The sequence below is a fragment of the Clavelina lepadiformis genome, chromosome 4 (genome assembly GCF_947623445.1).
Source record: "Clavelina lepadiformis chromosome 4, kaClaLepa1.1, whole genome shotgun sequence".
Taxonomy (NCBI): Eukaryota; Metazoa; Chordata; class Ascidiacea; order Aplousobranchia; family Clavelinidae; genus Clavelina; species Clavelina lepadiformis.
In genome coordinates this window covers 24,578,574-24,600,548 of record NC_135243.1, presented here as the reverse complement: position 1 = coordinate 24,600,548, position 21,975 = coordinate 24,578,574, and the positions used below count along the sequence as shown (strand labels likewise).

At 38.2% G+C, this 21,975-nt stretch overlaps 2 long non-coding RNA genes across 3 annotated transcripts in view; one reads left to right on the top strand and one right to left on the bottom strand.

The window, feature by feature from the left end:
* LOC143452881 (uncharacterized) overlaps window positions 1–21,975 on the bottom strand; it is a 106,511-nt gene that overhangs the window by 79,778 nt on the left and 4,758 nt on the right. The window lies entirely within an intron of this gene.
* LOC143452599 (uncharacterized) lies at window positions 10,984–20,656 on the top strand. 2 transcript variants are annotated; one of them, XR_013115068.1, is made up of 3 exons: window positions 10,984–11,298; window positions 14,264–14,401; window positions 20,404–20,656. It is a non-coding gene; the product is annotated as an uncharacterized LOC143452599 (long non-coding RNA). The 2 variants fall into 2 exon arrangements; XR_013115067.1 differs by having other exon boundaries at window positions 10,992–11,298; window positions 14,264–14,392.

Here is a 21,975-nt window from a genome sequence, read left to right as displayed (position 1 = left end):
CCAAATTTGACAAAACCTTTTGCCGGTCAATCCTTGTATCTCGGCGATGACGTCATGTAAACATGGGATCGGTGGATATAAACGCTACTATTATTATTATTACGTCAGAATGCTCAACTAACAACTGTTAACATGAGCTTGCATAACTGAGCAGTTTGGTTTCACGAACTTAATTGCTGTGTCGGCTCAACCACGCATGCGTTAGTAATTCTAGATTGCTTTCAAATTTAAGTCAATATATGGTTTGTGCAACGTAATATTTATTGATTATGACGACACAAAAAGGTTTGAAAGCGACTCTTTTCTGTCGTAATATAAGTCCCAAAACATAATGGTTGCGCGGCACGTAAGAAGGATTATAGGAAATCCACGTGGAACGAATGCGCTGTGAGAAGTCGTAAAAAACTCCTTTAGACTGCTGCTGGATTTACCAAAACTGGTTTACTTTATAAAATATACACAGTGATGTCACAATTGCTAAAAGGTCAATGCTTACGTTGAAAAGAATGTGATCCATGACGAGACAGACGATTAAAATGGCATCAACACTTACGGCTCAACTCATCAAATATTTCAATATAAGTTTAGATTTCCATTTTAGAAGCAGGTCAAATAATTCACAGCAATGTAGATGATTCTCTTTGTCTACGGCATTTGTATTTGTAACACGTCAACTTATCAACAAGCTCATCAGAACACCTACAGCGCTCTACCATACCAGACATATGACCAGTTAACGAACAATTCAACCAATATTGAGTTTGACATGAAAAGTAGTCCCTCATTTTAACTCCTTGCAATATGTTATTTTCTAAAACACAACCACGGCAAACAACAACACATTAACCAAACGTTTCACTTTGTTTACCGAAACGTAATGACGTCACAATACAAACACGTACAAGATACGTCATTTGGTCCGACACACAAAAGGCGCACGCGTCGAGTGCAGTTTGCGGTCTTTGAAGAACCCTTGAAGTTGATCAACAACGGCCTGAACTTCGGCAACAAAATATTTGCCATTTTGACGAAAATTGAAATCTGTTCGATCGAAAAGATTTCCTCTAAACTTCTGCTGCATGTGCCGTGCCTTGAACCTCAACAAGCTGAACCAAGTCCTCGCTAACTAGTCTATAAAGTTAGCAATATGTGTTTAGTGGGAAATAACTGTGGTTGGTTATATAAACGCCACCATAGAGTTCCAGTTCAAAACTGAACAAAGTTACCAGTAAAGTTGCCATCAACACAACAACATATCAACAACATTGAGTTGTTTGCAAATTCACAGCGTAGGAAACCATTTGCAGCAATAAGTGATTAAATAAACAAATTGAACATTAACAACAAAACATCTGCTTGTGGGAGGGTGACGTAATTTATTGGCAGACGACGCGATTTAGCGGAACATAACGCATTATGATAAGCATCTACGCTTGCTTATTACATCACAATCAATATTTGCAGTTGATCGAATGAATCGATACGTAACAATGATGAATTATGACGCAGCACTGCTATGAACTATTTTTGCTTCGGAAACACCCAGTTGCAATACAAGACAAAACAGCAATTGTGACGTCATAACAAAATAAAGATTATCTAAAATGCGCGCCGAATCAAAAACTGTTTGGATTTTGACGTCAAATGCAAGCTTAAATTCAATCAGCAAGTGTTTCACGTTAAATGCTAACTGTGACGTAATAATGAGTTGTTATGTACTAACGAACCAGTGTTTGCAGCCAACATTAAAGCTCAATATGACGTAATAAAGGAGTCAATGCAAACAAAGTTGAGAAAGGAATTTGATTGGTCTACACGTATACTCTCGACAGAGTAACATTCAAAGAATTTCGATCGACTCCTGAAATAAGTCAACATTTTTTTGCTCAAACTTTATCATAAGAATGTTGTGATGACAAATTAGGGCGTGAGAGTTGTTGGGATTATATTAGAATTGGTATTTTATCTGTCATACGTGGAACAAACGCAAGAACCAAATCATCGAAAAGTACTTTATCAGTCAAAAACTTTGCTCGATACTAACCACAGCCATAAATAGCGTTACGGCGAAGTTTGTAACAACCGCAGAAAAAGAGGAGAAATTGAGTTCATTTTCGCATCTTAAAACTCGCCTGTGTTGGGTGTTTCACGCGAGAATATAAATTTGATCTTGAAAACAGGTTTGAGTATGACAAAGTGACGAAATGCGTTGTCAAATCGAATGAAGGTGTGATCCAGATATAAAAGTTTCGTAAAAACGTCCGATTTTTACTGGTTGTTTAACTTAAGTCTGGGAGGCATTTGCCCTTCAAGTTACAGCTTTTCGCGTGTTGACAACTAACCTGGTTTTTCTCCAAATGATCCAACAATATTTATATTTTTATTTGGGCCAACTTTTAGATTTCGTCGCAGCGGAGACAAAGAATAATTTTTTAGAATTTACAACCTGCTTAAAATGGGAAATTTGCGGAAATTTAATCGCGCGCTTTCACTGGTTTGGTTCGTTGGAAAGGTCACATGACAAGGCGGAGAGCTACCCAAAACAGTATCAAACCCATTATGACTCATAGTTGGTATTATGACGTCACAAGCGCTATTGCGTGCAGTGTGTTTGCAAATTTGATAAGGGCGGAATCTGCAGCAAATATATTCACTTCAAAACGAGCTGATGAGAGTTTAATGAAAATATCGGCCTAATGAGTTCGACCATTGCACCATCACAAATATCAATATACATAATTACACTGTTTTTAAGAGCAATTGTAAAAGCATTATGACGTAATAAATTCTCCACGTTCAAAGTCCAATCAAACCAAGGTTGTCAAATCAACTTGTTGACGTCATAAACTGGGATGAAAAATGGCCAGTTTGTGAGTGAGGATTGTCGCTGAAATTTGTCAGGACATTATAAAAGACTGAAAGAAACTGACCGGGCAGTTTAGCGGAAAATCTCTCGTTTTCAGTTTATTTTCTATTCCCAGGAGAACACGGAAAAGTCTCCGCTCTCGACCAATCCCCGCCCAATATCGACCACGTTTGCGTTTATTTTATATTATTACGTAATAATGGCGCAGTAACTAATTTGAAAGAAAATGAACACATCGACGCCCTTGGGAATGATGACGTCACTAAAGATGTAGCTTTTTCTGAACGAAGTTGGATCGATGCCAAGTTTCTGTCGTGTTTTTTCCAGCAGCATTTTTCTCCCCGCTAAAAGTTAACCCGCAAACTTGGATTGAAAACCGAGGTTTGTAACCTCACAGAACGCATTATTACGCAAAACACGATCGGTGTTTAAGCCTCAACATCACGGCTCATTGGCCACATAATGTACCAAAGCAATGCGCCGGTTCAAGTGAAGAGATCACCAGCAGCAAAACAAAAGCTCATACTTTGCCGAACCCGCAAGTCAAAGAAAATAGCGTTCATAGAAATCACAAAACTTGTGGCATATTCAGGCGAAAGTTGACCATCGGCAAAATTCACGAATCTAATCGTAAATCTGTGATTTTTGCCGCGTCTTCGCTCAAACTGCCTCCTGCAACGCAATACGTCATTCTTGGACGTATAAGTGTCGTCATGTCCTGCGTTCGTATCGACACTTGGCGAAAATAAAAGTATTTTACAGAACGTGGAAAAAGTTCCGACCAGATTAAAGTTAAAGCATTTCTAGTCATCGCAGCCGCTGCTCATTTCTAAATCCTGTTTTTTTCGTGGCCAGGTGAAAGGGTTTAAGCCGCGCACTCAATCCTATGTTAAGTAGCAAGATGACCCTTGTGTGGGTTTAACCCCACTTCACGCTATATCTCCTTTTGTTAAATATTATGACGTAATAATAGCGATTTACCACTCCCGTTCCCAGCAAAGTGACATACAAGACTCGAATTGCGGCCTAGTAATGCCGGCAAGACAATTCCACAAACAACATCTTAACAGATGCACGGTGAGGTTTGAACACTGACTTATTCTACGACACAACACATCAATTTATTTCCGATTCCTTGTTTTGAAAAGCAAAGTTTGTGGACATTTCGAGTGCGAAGATCATTACTTTCGTTAGTTACAAGTAATTAATATAATGCGCTTTTCATCTTGTCAAGAAAACACACTTAAATACCAAAAAACAATTAAATAACAAAAAACACTGCAAACGATTCAATGCTTTTGTGAAAACGTTTCGAAAATACAAGGCAATGAATTACAAAGTTTGCTGCGTCATTCAAATCACTGACAATCATATTTTGCTTTGAAACATTCCAACCACGCGCAACATTTGTTACTCCAACAGCTAAAGCGGTCGCCGTTCGTCGTCAGTGACAAGCTTGTTGCAACCAGCGCTTTAAATCACTTCAACATCATAAAGTTTGTCCACTGAGAACATAATTAACGACGGTCGCTCTCGTTAGAAGGGTGTTGAGTATAATGCAAGTCTCAAGTGTGGAAAAAGACCCCGCCTTGTGTTTATGTCAACTGCTGACAAGCTGTTCAATTCCTGAGCGTTTGCGTGATATCATGCACAGGTCCTGCGATAGATAGTGGAGTATTTTTGTGCAAATTCCGACTTTTTCGAGTTTGATTTCAAGAATATTCACCAACAACGACCTATTCATTTATTTCTCAAATCTCAGCGACACATGTTGCGTCATAGATCGATTCTATGACCTCATAAGGAGAGATATAAAGTGCCAGTGGGGTAATACACAAAATACAAAATCTGCATCAACCAAAAAAAACTGGAAATTATAAAAGCACCAAATACTCTGGTTCATAAGAAACGATGGACTAGGCGTGATTTTTCAGCTTAAACCATAAATTTTTGAGACGGAAAACCCGTAATTAAGCCGAGGATGGTTCGCTGCGATGCTTGACCGTCATCCCCAGACTCTCGTTTCCGCCATGGTTTCTAGTCACGACCATATCTATTATTACGAAACAATGTGTCGATTAGAATGAAGCGCGGTTAAACTTGCGCTCGAACAAGACGACTTGGCACAAACACCAAGCACGGGGGCAAAGGTCATTTGATAGATGGTTGCTATGTCCGCTTGTGACATCATAATTTTCTATTTGCGTATTGGTTAATTCTATTGGCAAGCATATGAAGCAGTGATGCACTTTAAATGAAGTGAAAATTTAATAAAAAGCAGATTATCTTCGCTTCTTGAAAGTATTTCAACGATTATAATTGTTATTTTGAACGATATGAAACATAGTTACACAAGATAAAGTCCAAAGGAAACGCCAATTCATTAAATTGAACATGAATGTAAAATTTCATTAAGTCCGGTTTAAAAGCGAACTGGTTGTGAAGATGACGTCATGTTGCTCAGTATGCTTGTACCGCGAACTTCACACAACCGTTGATTTGGTCAGTCCACTTTCAACCAGTTTTGGCTACATCGCACACATTTCGTGCAACTTGTTGTATGCAACGGAGACATTGGCAAGTTGATTTCCGTTACACAACGTAAATAGTTGAATTTACTAAAAATTTGTAACAAATTAAAAGCGAAATGTCAAAGTTGACAAAAACGAAGCATTTGTGATCGCTATAAATTGTAATATCAGAAATTCCTGGAAGAGTCATCATGATCCAGATGTTAGTAAGACCTTCGTTTAGAAACAATTAATACATGATAAGTTCGTTTTACGACATCTTATCTGCTTTATTCATAGTGTTTGCAAATGACATCAGTTCAAAAGGCGGTTGAATGAAAATGGACGACCCGGTTTTGGAAGCAAATCGAAGTAATGGCGGACTCTTAAAATAAACCACATAAATTATTCAGGGTCTAAAGGGCGAGAAAGGAAAAGGGAAAGTCGATTGTTAAAGCGGAGGAAAACCAGCGAAAGAACGCGGTTATTAAAGCGAAGAGGTGAAACTTCCATAAAGTTCCACAAATAGTCTGGTTGCATGTTCGTGGAGAAAATTGACTTTTTGTCGCTCGGTGAAAATCTCAAACATTAAAAAGAAAATGTGAGTACGAACCCCATTAATCACAAAATCTAACAACCTAATCATCGCCGAGTACATAGGACGGAGAAATTCGGTAAAACCATGTTTTTATCTTGGTGAATATTTTTCCCTTGTTAGAGCGATATGATGACAAAGTGACAACATTAACCGCCATAGAATAAATTCTTTGATTAGACAAATATTTTCATCTTCATCACGCAAACTAAGTTTTCTTCATTGTCAGCTGTTTGATTAATACAATCTTGTTGTTCGTTTAACAAAAGTAACAGCTCACAAGATAACTACGTCATAATATAAAGCGACCCTTAAGCGTTAATAAGCGACCAGACGTGCGTTAAACTAACAACCCAGCAACCCTTTGTTTGTTCTATTTTACTTCGTCAAGCAATTAGCGAGATATTATTTCTTTATCACTACCTAAGATCAATCGTCGAGTTGAAACATTTTCAAAAAACAGAAGATTCATGAACAAAATGTGAAAACTCCGCCTTTGTCGACTCCTTAACATGAAGAAGGTTTATTCTGGATCAACTAAAAATGGACGAATCGCATCCCATCGACATCATATATCAATACAATGCACTTGGTCGTTGTTCGATGAATCGTTTGTGACAAGACGTAAAAACCTGCTGTGATTAATTATTAATTAAAGCAAGTATTGACCAAGTTAAAGCACAATCAGTGTAAAAAAGTAGCAACTAACCAACCATAACCACGAACGTATTGCGGCCAAATATACAGTAGAAGGCTCCAACTCTGCTTAACCTGTTACACAGCTAGCGCATGGCTATAAACAGCGTGAAGAATAACGCAAGAATTTCAAAATATGACTTTAGCCAACTTCTGTCCAAAGCGGATACGACCGCGCATAAAAATCCAAAGCATTCCCCCTACCAAGACACGTAAATCTCCTTACAGGTTGTTCATGGAAGAAAACATTGAATTACTTGTGACATAAGCATCGAGGTTACATACGTCACACACCTCACACACGGAACATTCAACGTTCGCTTCAACACACATTTCCTCTGTCGACGATTTAATGCAATTGTGTCACGGTTCATTGAGCACAGCCTGCCAATGTGAAGGTCATTTGTAGAAGCTATCGTAGCCTAATTATACATTGCACTCACCCATTGCTTTGCCTTGGTAAAGTTTGAGAAATTAATTATGACGTATATTCCGTTGCAAAGTTGGGTCATAAAAACAATCTGTTTCTAAAACTTCATTCAAACCCATAACATCAACACGTCACACGCGCAATCCTGTAGAGTGTAGACAACTTTTTAACTTAACACTTGGTCGCCATTTTAACGAGCGAACTCAATCCGAGCACCAGACGTGATAAAAAGGACTGACGAAGCGAAAAACGTGAAAGTAGCCAGGCTTGAAATGCTACTGCGATACAAGCGACCAACTAGTTGTTGGGTAGATCTATGGAAACTGGTGACTTAAATCATCTATGCTTGAAGAATTGAGGTCTGGTGGATTCTTTCCAACATCTCACCTTCCTTGTCATAAGAAACTAAAAACGCATAAATCCAACTGCTAACACAACTGCAGGTATGAGCTTGGTTGTAACACTAACGTCATAAACAGAATACGCGACTCACTTCGCTACATAGCGCTCTCAGCTGAAATGGCGAGAGAGGCGGCAACAGAAGGTGATTATGACGTTTTATGACGCCATTTTCGCTTATTTTTTTGCGTTTCTCTTCCTGTAGGCGGTTGTGAACGGCACTTAAAGCGGGCCCAAGAACTCGTAAGAGAAATTAGTTGCAGAAAATTTTCAAACTCTTTGACAATATCACAATACCACCGCACTCTTGTAAGTAAAGAGTCATATCATGCATCGCAATTTAAATTCCTGGGCTATTGTTCAAAGGAGACAATTGAAAGGATATTGCTGTTTGTGCGGTACAACCTGCTTTAGACAGATAATTTTAACAAGTTAATCACAGAATGTTGACCATTTCAAATCCTTGGTAGATTGTTTGCTTTGAAAATTAGCTTTTTAACTTAATTAATTCTCTTCAAGTTATCAGCAACACACAGTTAGATTACTTTGAGTCGAAATTAAACACGAGTGGAAATCACACAAAGATATTTCTGTTTGTAATAGACTTATCCTTAAAGTTAACGTTGTGAGGTTGAAACAATAAGTAAATATGAGAATTTTTACCAACTTGTTGTAAAACATGATTTTCAGCCCCAACTGCGCTAGTTTCTCGATTAAAACACTCGCTTTCTCAAGTTTTTTGTGAAAAGTCGCTTTTTACGTCATTTGTCGATTTTGCGCTGTAATGTTGTTGTTAAGCGTCTAAATGTTTTGTAATTTATCAATGCTGCAAAGATAATTTAGAACTTCAGAATGTTTATAACAGTTTAACAGGAACGCAGCAAGCTGAAAAAAATTATCCTCACGTGATCAATCTATCAGCAATAATTAATGAATCACACCTAAAATAATGTGAGCTTCAATATTAAACTATTCAATTACTGTTATCTAGTTTAAATGTACAATAATTACAAGATTATTTTGCCTTGAAGGCGTACACAGTATCATTCTTAACGACACCCATCTATTACGTAATTATAGGTTTAATTAAACAACAAGTTGCTATTTATTGAGCAACAAAGTCACGACCATCCCTTTATTATGACGTCATTGTATAATGTAATTACGCAACAAACGATGACACTTACTATGTAAAATTCTGCTCGATCCGCCAAAATCCAAACCGTCATCTTCACAATGTGGTTTATCTTGTTGCCTTCTACAGGTTCAGGTTTTATCGAACGCAAATATCCGCGGTGGATTCGCAGCAGCCATTAAATTCAGTAACCAGGTTTATGTCTCCAAGCAAGGAAGCTCTGATGATCGTGGGTTCTTCGTCTTCACTTGTAACATCTTGTTTATTTTTATTTTTATTGACTTGTGCGTTTTTCTTTGGTACTTTGCCTCGTAAAAGTTGGTTTGGTCACACGCGTGGAAAGTTGAAGTTTTTAACCCAAAGACGTGAGTGATAACTCACCGCTAGCATAAATATCATATCATGTTGCTAAAATGCACCAGTCGTGGATATTGTTTTTTTTTGTAAATAAGATAAAAACAAGATATTTCAGACGGCGTAAAATACTTGTGATTGCTTTTAAATATCAGAACAAATTTAAGCGAAAATTTCACACGAAAACACGATTTCAAAACCGCTTACGGCGCCACACAGCAATGTAATAAATACAACAAGACGTAGCCTTGGACTTAAACAATAATAATGGCGATTGTTGGTTGGCATCGATTTGTGGAATTTATTTATTTGCATTTTAGCCAGCGAAGTGGGGTTCCCTCGCAAGCAGCGAATCCCACGTCGCCATTTTCAATCACTTCTCATTCATAAACGCTATTGTTGAAAGTGTTCAGCTGTAATCGCGTTTAGAAGCGACGCCCTCGAAGAAATAGTCTTGAGTTAGTTTGCTGCAAAAACGTCGACGATTTCAGCGTTGTCTTCAATTTTATGGAGTAAAACTCGTCGATGAGAATTTGCGTCTTTTAAGCAAAACAAAGCCTCTGGTAACCAATAGTTATTAAAATACGTCACAATGCGCTTGCGTCATGTTTTTGGCCTGGCTGTTGTCATTAACAACGAACGGACGTGATTGTGAACGAGTTACCATGGCAACAACGAGTAACACTTGAATTTAATCTTATTTAACAGTTTGACGTCGAAATGTCTTATACGTAATAAATGACGGTTTAAGCAAAAATGTCGGTAAATGACAAAATAACTCATTAGGTCTTTTCGAATTTGGCCTAAGTTTGTTCGATTTAGTTTGTTGCTGGTTTTAAATAAATTATTTCTGCCTTGAGATTAAAGTGAATTTTAACTGCTGGTTTCTATGAATGCAGAACTCTTTGTCAAAGTTATATTAAAGTTAATGCAATTCTTCTTAAAGTGAATTTACTTTCCGCGTAGTTGAAGCTAACGGTAAAGTTAAAGAAATCGATTCAAAATTCTTATCTTGACAAAAAAAGACACTAATCATCTTTTCAAAGATAATAATTGTTTTTTTCATATTTTTTTCAACTCTTGGTGGATACACCATGACCACTCAACCAAGAGATCAATAATTTAATGGATCAAAGCGTAATAATCCCGCTAAATACTCAAAAAAGATATTTAACCCTGATCCGCCGCTTACTACACTCCACAGCAGGAAATTCTAATCTTAAACAAACATTGAGGCGAGATGAGAAAATCTTTCGACTTTGTTTGAGCACCGCTGTAAAAAAATGTTGATGTCTCAGCAAATAGGGAAAGTCACAAGTTAACTTTGAAATGTTCATCTCGTGAAAATGAGATTTGTTTCAATTCACCACTAATTGTTACGAAATTATGATACATTCTGATAAAACGAATTTCTGAATCGATCGGCCGAGACAGCAAATTCTGAGTAGAGGCGTCTTTGGCGGTTCTCTGCACATGGTCGTCATCAGTATCGACCCATTGTCAAATATGCCCAATGACCGCGGTAATGTTCTGTCAACGTGCAGACCATGATATCGCGTTTAGCTTAGTCGTCTGAAAATGTTTGCATTTGCAAAGTTTTTCGAGCAAATTCTCCTTAAATGATTTTTGACAACTGTAAATTAAATTATTGTTATCGGCAATACGTCATAAACAACATTGTGACGTTTGTAATATGAAAGAACTGTTGGCTTCAGCTTGTGTTGAGAATAAAGTAGAAGCGAACTCCTTCCAAACCTTTAGTTTGACTTGTCCGGTGTAGCAAGTCGCTTTGGCCAATGTACAACGCTCTTTTGAGAGTAATGTGACGTCAGAAAGAATGCGCTTAAAAGCAGTATACCACGTGACGTTTACGGGTCACATAGTGTAAACTCCGGATCTCTTGTGACCAAACAAACGCCTGTGGTATAATAAAGAAACAAGGATGGGAATTATAAAAAAGAGAAAAAGAGGAGAAGTAAAAGTGGGAGCGTATCGGGCGAAGCAACCAAGCGTGAAAAGATGGCGTTTGTAGAAGTAACAACGATCTCCAGTCTTTATAGAGTTTGTGGTCGCTTGTTTAGGCTGTAATTGACAGGCAGATAAGCCGTAACTACTTTATTAACGTTGGAGAGAAAATTAATGAAACTGCTGTCGAGATAGCGATGGGATTACAAGGACAGCTGAAAATTGCTGCAAGGAATTACAAGCCAATGAGTGAAAAGGCCTCCAATATAAGAACAGCATGCTTGTGTATGCCTTATCTAATCAAGGATTGTTTAACGTTAAACGAAGCAGCCGCCATCTAACAACTTGGTAAGTCTGCTTTAAAAACCTCTCCCAAGATATATCTCCATTTTTTACGACTTTTTGCCCGAGATTTTTATTATTAGTTGCTCGTGGGTCGAACGGACGGGTAGAAAGCTGGTCTTCATGTTTTTGGCATAAACACAGTTTAAGATCATTTGTTAGATTATGACGTAGCAGGTTTAATCGTTAGAAAGTCGCAGAGTTAGAGTCGCCGCCTCACTCTTAATTGAATTCATAACCTTTAATAGATTTAAGCTTTAACGGAAGTGTTTTAACATGTTTTATTAACGACCTTATTTCGTGACAATGTAGTATTATTGCAAGCGAATGCAGTTTATTGCGGATAATATCATCAGGGTAATTAATTTTGTCATAAATGCTGGAATGCGATGCGGTTGTTTAACAATAATTATTGTTTACTGTGCTCTGTTGTGCAAATGACTGAACAATGTGCTGGATAATCGTCCATTGATCATAGGACCTCGCATTTGGCTGTTGACTTGTTACAGAATAATCGGCGACGTATTTATCGCTTTTCGTTCGATGTGTTCGACAACTGTTGGCACAATCGCCTTCAGCGTCTTGCTCACCATCGCTTCCTTTCTCTTTTTATTTGTATTACACGTCATAAACCACCGATGTTACGGATGAATGCTCGCTTTGGTATACGTCAGAAGATTGCTGGTGGAAAGTCTCCATAGAACGCACATTCCAATCCATTCATTCATAAAATGGGTTTGATTCTGTCCTAATGATATTGTGTGTTGTGTTACTGTTACTGGGGTCTGCTGATCGTGCAATTGTGGTTTTAGATAGAATGTTGTTGGCCTTAAGTTGCACTTTATTTTTGGCTTAAAAATATAAATCTGCTGTAAAGGCAAAAAGTCCCTGATAAGGAAGGTTTTGTGTTTGTTGGAAAAAGTTTGAAAGTGTTTATTGAAGTAACTTAACCTACATGACGTCAATCATATAGATTGAGGGTTTGTGATCGGATTTTGATCGGTGTGTTTGACGTGTCGGTGTTTTCTTCGTGGCATCGTTAATATATTTCGATCAAAATGTTCTTAAAGTTGCTAACACGATTCCCACGAATCTGAAAACAGTAGTTGTAGGACACGGTTTTATGTTTTGACGCATCAATGGCTGAATGGAATAAAATTTCCTCTCATGTGTGTTTCTGGTTGCACAGTAACATTCGTATGGAGTCTTCCTATTTGCGTTCTAGCTTGGGCGCTTTCACGTCAATGTAATATGGGTGGAGCGTTGTTGTGTTTCATTGGAAGATATGAACTGCGTTATATGTGATGTTTTAGCTGCAAATTATGCTATATCAGGGAATTACTAAACATTTAAAAAGTCGAAAAACCTTGTTTTGTTTCTCTAAGCAACGTCACTGACATGCGTACAACAGCATGTGTACATTGTTACATAATAAGCAGGTTGGTTCTTTTGTAATTTTTAACCAATGCTTGCAATATGGTGACATACGTCACTTGGTGCAATTTGCTGAAATCGAGGCATCGAGGATAATGAATGCATTTGTTGGAACTATTCTCTTGATGCAAAATTTTTCTTACGTAAACGACGATTTTTGTAATTGTCACGTATTATGACGTCATAACACAGCCGTCTGCAGTCCAGTAAAGTTCCTGTCTTGTAAGAGTAGCATTAGCTGCGCCTTCAATAAAATCCTCGCCACCGACAACTGTCACGTGAGGAATTGTCGGTTCAAATACATTCCAAGGGTTTCTATGTTTGCCCAGTATCAGGGCGTGAGCTAGGCTGCTTACTTAGAAGTAACTTGATACATGCTCGCTAACGATGGTGGGTGGTCTTGTATTTATTGCTTTAGACCGGTCACCATGAGACTGGTGTTTTCAATTCAGTTTGCTAATTTCCTTGTTAGTGATTTTCTCTGCCTTGTACTTAACCACTATCGGTTCTAAGTTGTAGCGTGGATTATTTTCCGTGTGAAATATTGCGTCATATTTGCAGGTTGCTCGCAGTAAAGCTACAACAGTAAGTCTTAATGCGCAGTCGTGGTAATGTACCAACTACCAATGGCAGCATCAACTTGGTAATTTACGTAAAATTATTTTAACGAAATCATCTCAATCCAGCAGCAGCTTTTAACCATGCGCAGAACATTGCCGTGTGCTTATATAAAGTTAGACGTTAATGTTCGCTGTCAACCAGGTATGACGTTGTATCCAAATGTTTATTCCAAATGTATATGACAATGGGGATAAAATAACACAAAGCAAGAAAAAAGAATCGCGATCACCGTCATAAACGTTGGGGGTGGGGACGAAAATACCCTTACAAGTTAAGCTCGTACCATTGAAATACTGCAATAGTGCAAATATATATTTTAATTACATTTGAAAAACACTTCCATAAATTTATGACACGTACATACTTGATTTCCTTATTATTGTTGCTGACTTTCAGGTGAAAGCGTTTGTTTTTGTGTCGTCAGCAGCAGCGCAGCATTCTTGTTAAAGCAAAAAACTAAGGAAAAATTATTTCAAACCACCACAGATTTTTCTTATCTTTGCACCTGACTTAGAACTTTGTTAAAATTGTGAATCGTCATAAAGCGAAGTTTTGCTGTTAATGCAGTTGCTGTTTTAGATTTTATGTTTGTTTGTATACATTGTGTTCCTTGATTTTCGATGTAAGTTAACTTTTAATGATTCATGCGCATGATTCATGTCATTGTTTCATCCACATCTGACTACGTGAGGAAATATCGGTCAGTTGCACTTGTTGTTGATCGTGAGAACTTATTTTATGTCTTATATTGAACTTATTTACTTTTGGCTTTTGGCAAGAAATGTTTTTCTACAATTTCTGTTGTAGTTTTATCGAAACTAACTGTTGTTCTTTTCTTGGTGTTGATAATCACCGGTTAGATTTAATATTTCCAATATGAAGTACACTTTCTCAAATCATGATCTTTTTGTCACAGATGCCCAGCTTTCTTCATTGTGACGTGCCGTGCTTGTGACGTAACAACAAGAAGTTATGAAAACCGACAAAAAAGTGAAGACGCGAAACAAAATGGCGACCAAGTCAACTTCCAACACGATTTAAATTGGTGAGTCAGGTGAGAAGAAATTTATTAGAAGCAGTTTTGCCTCAAAATAGTGACAATCACATTGTTTTAATGTTGCTGTGTTATAAGATCGCTTCGATAATAACGAGCAACTTGTTTACGTTATTCCCGCATAAATTTTGCTGCACACGCATGCTGTGTGTTAGCGTGGTATGCCTGGTATGGTACATGGCGTATGTTATGCTCACATGTCGTCAAACAACAACGATAGTTAATTTGGAATCAATGTTATTCATAACAAGAAGCAACAATGTTATTTTAGTTTCAGCAACAAAATATTTTCTTATGTTCCTGCTTATTATGCGTTTTTCTATTTTCAAACAAACGCCGCTTTCCAGTAAATTAATTGGCAACAATGGAGGTCTATGACGTCAAAATTGCGTTTAATTTACAACTTAATCAAATTTCATCGCTCTTGCTTGTCGGGTTATTCGAGGTCACTGACCTCAAGCAAACTAAGCTGAGCATTAAATGCTAGGCGGGAGTTTGCTTATGAAAAGCACGTTAAGCCAGGATGCTAATTTTTGGCTTAAACGCATTCTTTGATTTGATTAACGTCGTAAGCTACAAGCAATTCGACTGGTCTGTTGATCTTCCTCATACCAAATCTTTGCATAAGAACACCCAGCTATTGATTTGTCTGTGTTTATTCAAGAGACAGATCTTTGATGCTTTTAAAACCAGAAACTTTTTTGCTGGTTTTCTTTTCGTATTCACTTTTCTCCAAACTGGATCTAACAATTTTCGATCGGTGCATTCGCCTTTTACAGCAGCTTTTCTCCATGAAATAGATTTGTTCGTTCAACAGCGGTTAGTTTAAACACGAGTAACTGACGCCAAATTTTAATCATGTAAAGGTTTTGCTCCAAAACCGTGTTCTTGCGCCATAATTCTTTTTCCATATATCATGCTTCATACACACTGTGCGTTATTTACGTTCTACGTTAAAGCTTATTGTATTATAAAGCGGTTGTTACTATTACTTTGAATGGAAACACATTTGTTATAATTGGTAGCGCTCGCAGCGTTCATAATCCTGAAAAGCGTTGCGCGTATTCGTCGGACGTAACAAACCATTATTGTTAGGACAACTGCCGCCGGAAGTGCTTTTGGGAAATAAAAAAAAAACTTTTGTTTTCTTCCGGTCAGAACAGGCTGATCCGCCTTTGGCTTCTGTGATGGCATTTTGCTTTTGGCGCCAACCCTTAGTTTTGAAATTGTTGAACCAATCGTCCTAATTCGGACGTGATTTGGACATTTTCACAGCGTTGACATCTTAATTATTGTTTCAAGTTCACCAAACTACACATGTTTTGTTCATTTTGTTGTTTTGTTTTTGAAAAATAATAAAGTGCTTGTGTCGCAATAAAGCGGTTGTACGTGGAAAATTCTTCATACTAAAACGTCATAATAGCAGCCGCGATGTTGCTATTGAATATTTGCCCTTCCTATACCTCTTTATTCCCCGCACTTCATGAAAACATACCAGCTTCAAGTAACTGTGACGTCATAAAAGGCCCTCCATGCTGTGAACTTGAGTTTAAGTTCATTTGGGGAGGATTTGGTGTATGCGGCCCTTTGTTGAAATTTCTTTCTTCTAAATTAAATCATATCGAAATGGATTTTCCATATATGGGCTGGGCTTGTAAGAATTCCCCTTTTTAGTGACTGCTATAACAAAATTTTGGTGTTTGGTTTGTAAACGTCACATTTGAGCGTATATTGAGGATATATATGCGGGGTTATTGAGACTGTTTCTAAGTCGCATTTTGCCTTTTGAAACACACAGGCATTTTGCATCATGTGTTTAAATACAATTCCAACGTCCTCCTAAATATGAATTTAATAAGATTCGAAAAATTGCTGGAAATCCACATTTCGCTTGTTTCACCGGAATTACCTGATCTAGCGCAGAATCAATCAAAACTTTAATCAATTGTGTTGCACTAAAGAACATCATTTTGTCTTGAAAGACAATCGCTTTGTCATTGACTTATCAAGTTATCACATACATTGTCGGCTTACCCAAATGGAGACGGTCGTTATTTGCTCAAGTTGACTTGTATCTTTTTCTTGAGTGAAGTGCTAGACATACTTTCAACACCAGCTCCTGAAGCTTGAAAATCCTGGTAAAACCGGTTTGAGCCGGATATTTCGGTAACTTGGGACCATTTCCGTCTTTCAAAATTCCGTTCTGGCCAATTAGTCTTTGTTGTTTTAAGGCAAAATGGCGCGCTTAAAGAGCAGCTGTTTACATCAACGCCAGAGTTTAATTTTGGCCGAAGATAAAGCGCTCAAACGCCGCAAAATTGTTTGATAATCTCGACTTCGTTGAATGATTCAGGAAAACGATTAGATGCCACAGTCTGCTGACTGTCTGTGGTGGTTCTGTTATTGGCTCTAACACGGAAGGACGATGCCCTCCATAGAACCAGTGTGTTGACAAGCGATAATAATCTCCTGTACGCCGGTGTATAACGATAAAGCTGTGTTGGAGAAGACTATTTGACACAACTTGTTGATAAGTGGATATTATTAATGGAATGTTCGTTTTCAGATATTAACTCTTCATAAAAGTTGTTGTAACTTGTGGAGGAGCATTTTAGTTCTATGATGACGTAATAGTACAGCTAGCCTTCCTCTTCTAGAATCTATTCTAGAAGGTCGTCCGCTTCTTGGGTGAGCGAGTATTTCAAACAAGCTGAATAATTTCCTTATCGTATCCTGGCTCTTGTTTCAACAGCGGTGGGGTTAATGGCGGTCATCATACTTCATTGATCTCTGCTTATATCTCTCTATGACGGCACAATGCAATTGTCAACGTAACAATCGCCGACCACCTTCGAGGTAGCCGGTTGGAGTTAATGAAGTGGTTAATGTCACCGCAAAGCTCATTATGCTAGATTTTTCACATTGGGGTTATTTTTGTTAGAAAATTAAGACGTCATTACTTCGTTTCTTGCTTCGTTAAATTTCTCACAAGGAATTGTTGAAAATGGAACAAATTGTTTGCACCCGATGTGGTCAATTATTGAAGTGACGCGAACTTTTACCAAAATACTCCTCACACAATTTGAATTTAACAACATTTTGTAACACTTCAGCTCCAAGACTGAGTCGTTGGCTTCTGTGTTATTGAGCTTTTCGTGTCTGTTCAAAAGAATTGTCATTTGGTAAAAATTAAATAATCTGCTTATGGTAATGCTAATTGGTCAAAAGTAGCAGTTTGTAAACGATCTTCGGTTGTTCGTCGGTGCTCGTGTAGCATTATTTAGTCACAGAACCAACAAAGCTTAAAATATCTTTTCCACTTTGAAAAGAATCGGCTCGAAAGTTTTATGCTTAGTCTGTAGTGGGGAGTTAAAAGAAGTAACACTGGGCCAGCTTCCTGATAATCTCAAACTTGTCGATCATAAAATTTCAAAGTTCAAACAGTAGTTATGAACCTTTTCTCATAACGGCGAGTACAGTATTACGGCTTATATGAGCTTATATTATATTATATAATATATTATATGAGCACGAGTGTTTCAAGCTGTTCAACTACAACCTGCTGCGTGACTTCGATTTTGATATTTCCCCAAAGAGTAGCCGATAGCAGCCGTTTGTATACATTATCACTTGCTTTGGCAAATCATTGGGCTTTGGCTTGAATTGTGGAATCGTTGAATTTGGCAAACCGTGCTGCGTTCGTTATCGCCATGACTGCTATAGAGTTGATTTCGCGGTGTTGGGTGGCGATGTCGTTAAAATGTATGCAATGGCCGCCATTGTGCATTGTGTTGGTATTTTTGCGCGTTTTTATATTTGCTAAATTTACATTTTCTTAAATATCAGTTTAAAAACGAGGTCGAGTTCCTGTTGAAATTTAACTATTATTCAGAAAGTGAGAACACAATGCCCCTTTCTTACGTCACAATAATCTCTGCCGCTTTCCTCTGCTCAACGTATTCCAACTTTGCCCTCATCAGAAGCTTAAATCTTTATTAAATTGTGGCGTGCAGTCCAATTTAGCCTAAGTCAGTGTGTTATGAAAGATTGGATTTTTGTTCTTGTACTAAATCGCCACCGATACAAGCGCCCCGTGTTATTTTAGATCCACTTGAGCGCTGTTTATTTGTAAATTTAAGTTCGTTGATAAAATTATCGACGCACTCGCGTAGATCTCTGTTTTAAAAGTGGATTAGGCTGCAGGGTTCTTGCTTTGTCTTCTCTGAACGGACTATCATAAACAGCACCTGGTTGCCTTTAAGGCCTAAGCTATCCTACATATTTCCACGAAATGTTGATTAACGTTTATTTCAAAAAACGGAAAACGGCGCGTGCATTGCAGTTGTGACGTCATAATCCGATAGAGTCGTTGCTCACGTTTGAAGTTGCGATCTTGGCGAACTGAAAGACTATTGGAGCTTGTTCCAAGTTCATCCAAAGTGGGCATCACTTCCAAAACGGCCAATAAACGTCGTGTCTCCTACGCAGTGTCTTGAGCGAGATGTTTCCTGACGAGTTTCAACAACAGAAGCTCGGTAAAATTTCTACAGTCGCTGAATCTCACGACGAGTTATTATCGGCGACTCCTAATATCTGAAGGTCGGTCAAAACAAGCGATGTTGGCGCCGAAACAGTTGCAGAATGTTTTAAACTACTCGCTGTGTTGAGCGATAATTTCCGTAATAAGTTCGTCGAAGCCAAAACACGTTTCGCTGTGATGTTTACAAGACCTGCTTGGGTCGACCTTAATGAGCTGTTAGTGGCCCATTTGGCCGAGCGCTGCATGAACGCTCCTAATACGTTAGTCATTTGACGGCTAAATACGATGTCGATGCGTCAGCGCATATGCACTTGCTCACTTCAAGCGGAACGAGAAGGTGTTGACTTGTGGAACCGGTGCATTTAAGCCGTTGCTATAGTTCACATATTGCGACCGACGCCGATATTGAGTCGAATTACCACCGACTTGATCAGGGAACTAGTAAGTGGATTTGCAGTTACCGACCTATATAGGCTATACAGCTATAGGCTATAACCTGTGGGCTGATATTTTCTTGCCTTTCTGTTGTTTTGCTTTTCATGTCCTGATACAAAGGTCCACAGGCGCTGATTTTTTTTTTTTTTTTACAAAAATTCGATTCAAAACTGGGTTTAATTAAACATTTTATCGTCAATCTTTAACAAATATTTCTTTATCGGCCATTTTGTTTATTGCCTGTTACGTCATAAGCGAAATAGCTCATGTGATCTGGCAGAATCGTGATCAACTGATCAGGTGCATCATAAATTAATTGTCACATAACATGTAAGCGTGTAAGTATTTGAACGCTTAAAGGCAACCAAGTGTACGTTATACTCGCTTTCAACTACGCTGTGATGATGTTTATCGTCGCACTGAGGAAAGTTTTTGCAATGATGACGATTTCTCATCGTTTCAACGCTCATTACCGCGTTAGCCATCGTGTAAGTTCCGATTATCACAACATTTTTATTTGTTTTTTGTTTAATAAACTAGGAAGCCGAACAATTGTCAGGCTAAAAACTTTACAGAAACCCTCAAGAAATTTATGTGAAACAGCAGATTTTCTCATAAACCAACGTCTCAACACATAACAGTGACCGAATTGTGTAAGCCTGCAACCAGGTAACATGTCATAGACAGTTGAAACTAAACTATCAGAGCTGGCTGTGATCTGCCGCATAAGCTGGTGACTGATTCATTTCTCTCACCTTCAAACTCGAGCTTGTACGAGCGCGTTTGTCAGGGAATATATTTATCAGATTTTCATATTTTTGCTGTATTCGCCGAACCCGATCATTTTGCAATAATATATGGAGATGTGGGAGTAGTGGGGTATCGAACCCGAGCGAACCCTGAACAGTAAAGTTGGGTAACTTTTATTCTACATTGATGTGAGTTCCACCGCCCCTAGCTCGTCAAACTTTCCTTTGCATGGTCTTTCTACTTCCGCTTTTATTAAACCTCTTATCTTGTCTTTTAGATATGGGAATCGATGACGTCATCGTATTTAACATATGTCGAAGACGACGTCAGTAACAATGTGACGTGGGTCATCCGAAGTTGAGTGAAATGCTACAACGACCTTATCGTCCGCCTGCTCACAACTTGTGGAGATCTATGCAGTGGATGCCAACTTGCGCGCGTGTCATAGTTGAAGAGATGTTGCCAACAGCGAGATACATTTGCTGGATACTGGCAGAGATATACGTGAATAAATATTTGACTATATCAGATTTAATTTCATCTGGCCTTTGATCGACTACAGTTTGCGCATCCTGTGACTGTACATAGACATCGCAATCAACCGCTACAATGATATAAAATATGAATCTTTAATCCTTGCATTGTTGTTGTTAGCCTCAGGCTTTCAACGACCTGGCACCACACCTGGTACCACACTTGTGGTGTGAGTTGCAGCTTTTAACTGCCCTTAACTGCCCTCTCTCACGATACTGCCCTCACTTCTTGGCCGAGTTATTGTTCTGGTTTCTTTGTACTGATTGGTCGGTGGTGATCGTTATTGTGTTGACATTGCGACATTTGTTGCAATCACTTTGTGATAAAACAATCAGAGTATGTCATCATAATTCAACAATCGTTTAACTATTTGAAGGTGACAATTTTAACTGTTTTCTCGATCGATGCTGAAATGAAAATTGCAAATATATTTTCAACTAACAAAACCGAAGGTGCTTGATCACAACGACCTGAAGGTAAAATCGCGCCTCATATTCGCTCAAAATCAAACTAACGATTATTGCTGCTGTTTTCGGTTGATTAACATTCATGCGGTAAATGCGGTGGTTCAGTACTAAACAATTTTTCCCATATTTACATTTTTAAATGTGTTTGTCAGCTTCCTAAAACGTGAAATTTATTTCGACTGTCCAGTACTGCTCGTTAGCGCCACCCTGCGGCGGTAATTTGACGTCAAAATTTCGAGTAAAATTGTCAGTTTGCAAATTACAGTACATTGTTTGTATGAATGCTACAAATTTCTTTACCGCTTGGTTTTACTCAAATTAAATTAGTTTTGAACTTTGCAATTGTTAAAAGTGACGCAAATGGGCTAAGACTAGGCCACGTGCAAAAATATATCCACCCACGTTTGCTGCTGTTTCAATGTTTCGGAAATGTTTCAAAGCGCTTAGGAGATAAGTTTAGAGACATCCAGAATGCAAAGACTGCGTTTGTGTATAAACATTGTAATACAAACTAGCGACTGGCCAACATTTGAAGAGAAGTAATCTATGGCCATCACATGTGCACCAACATGCCATGGCATGATCAGGTTGTATAAAAAGTGAGAAATATAATGAGAAAAATGAAATTAAAACAAGATCTCAAAGCTCCAAGATAAAATTTATTATAATAATTACGGGTGTTTTTATATATTCTTCTACAATCTAGATCATGGTTGTTGCACAACTTCCTGATCAAGTTACTTAATTGAAAAATGATCCACCAACAATGACCAGGGGAAGCTACTGCTGCTCCTCCTCTCAACAAAGATTCAACTGCATCAGACTCCTCGTCACTTTGCCCGCCCATG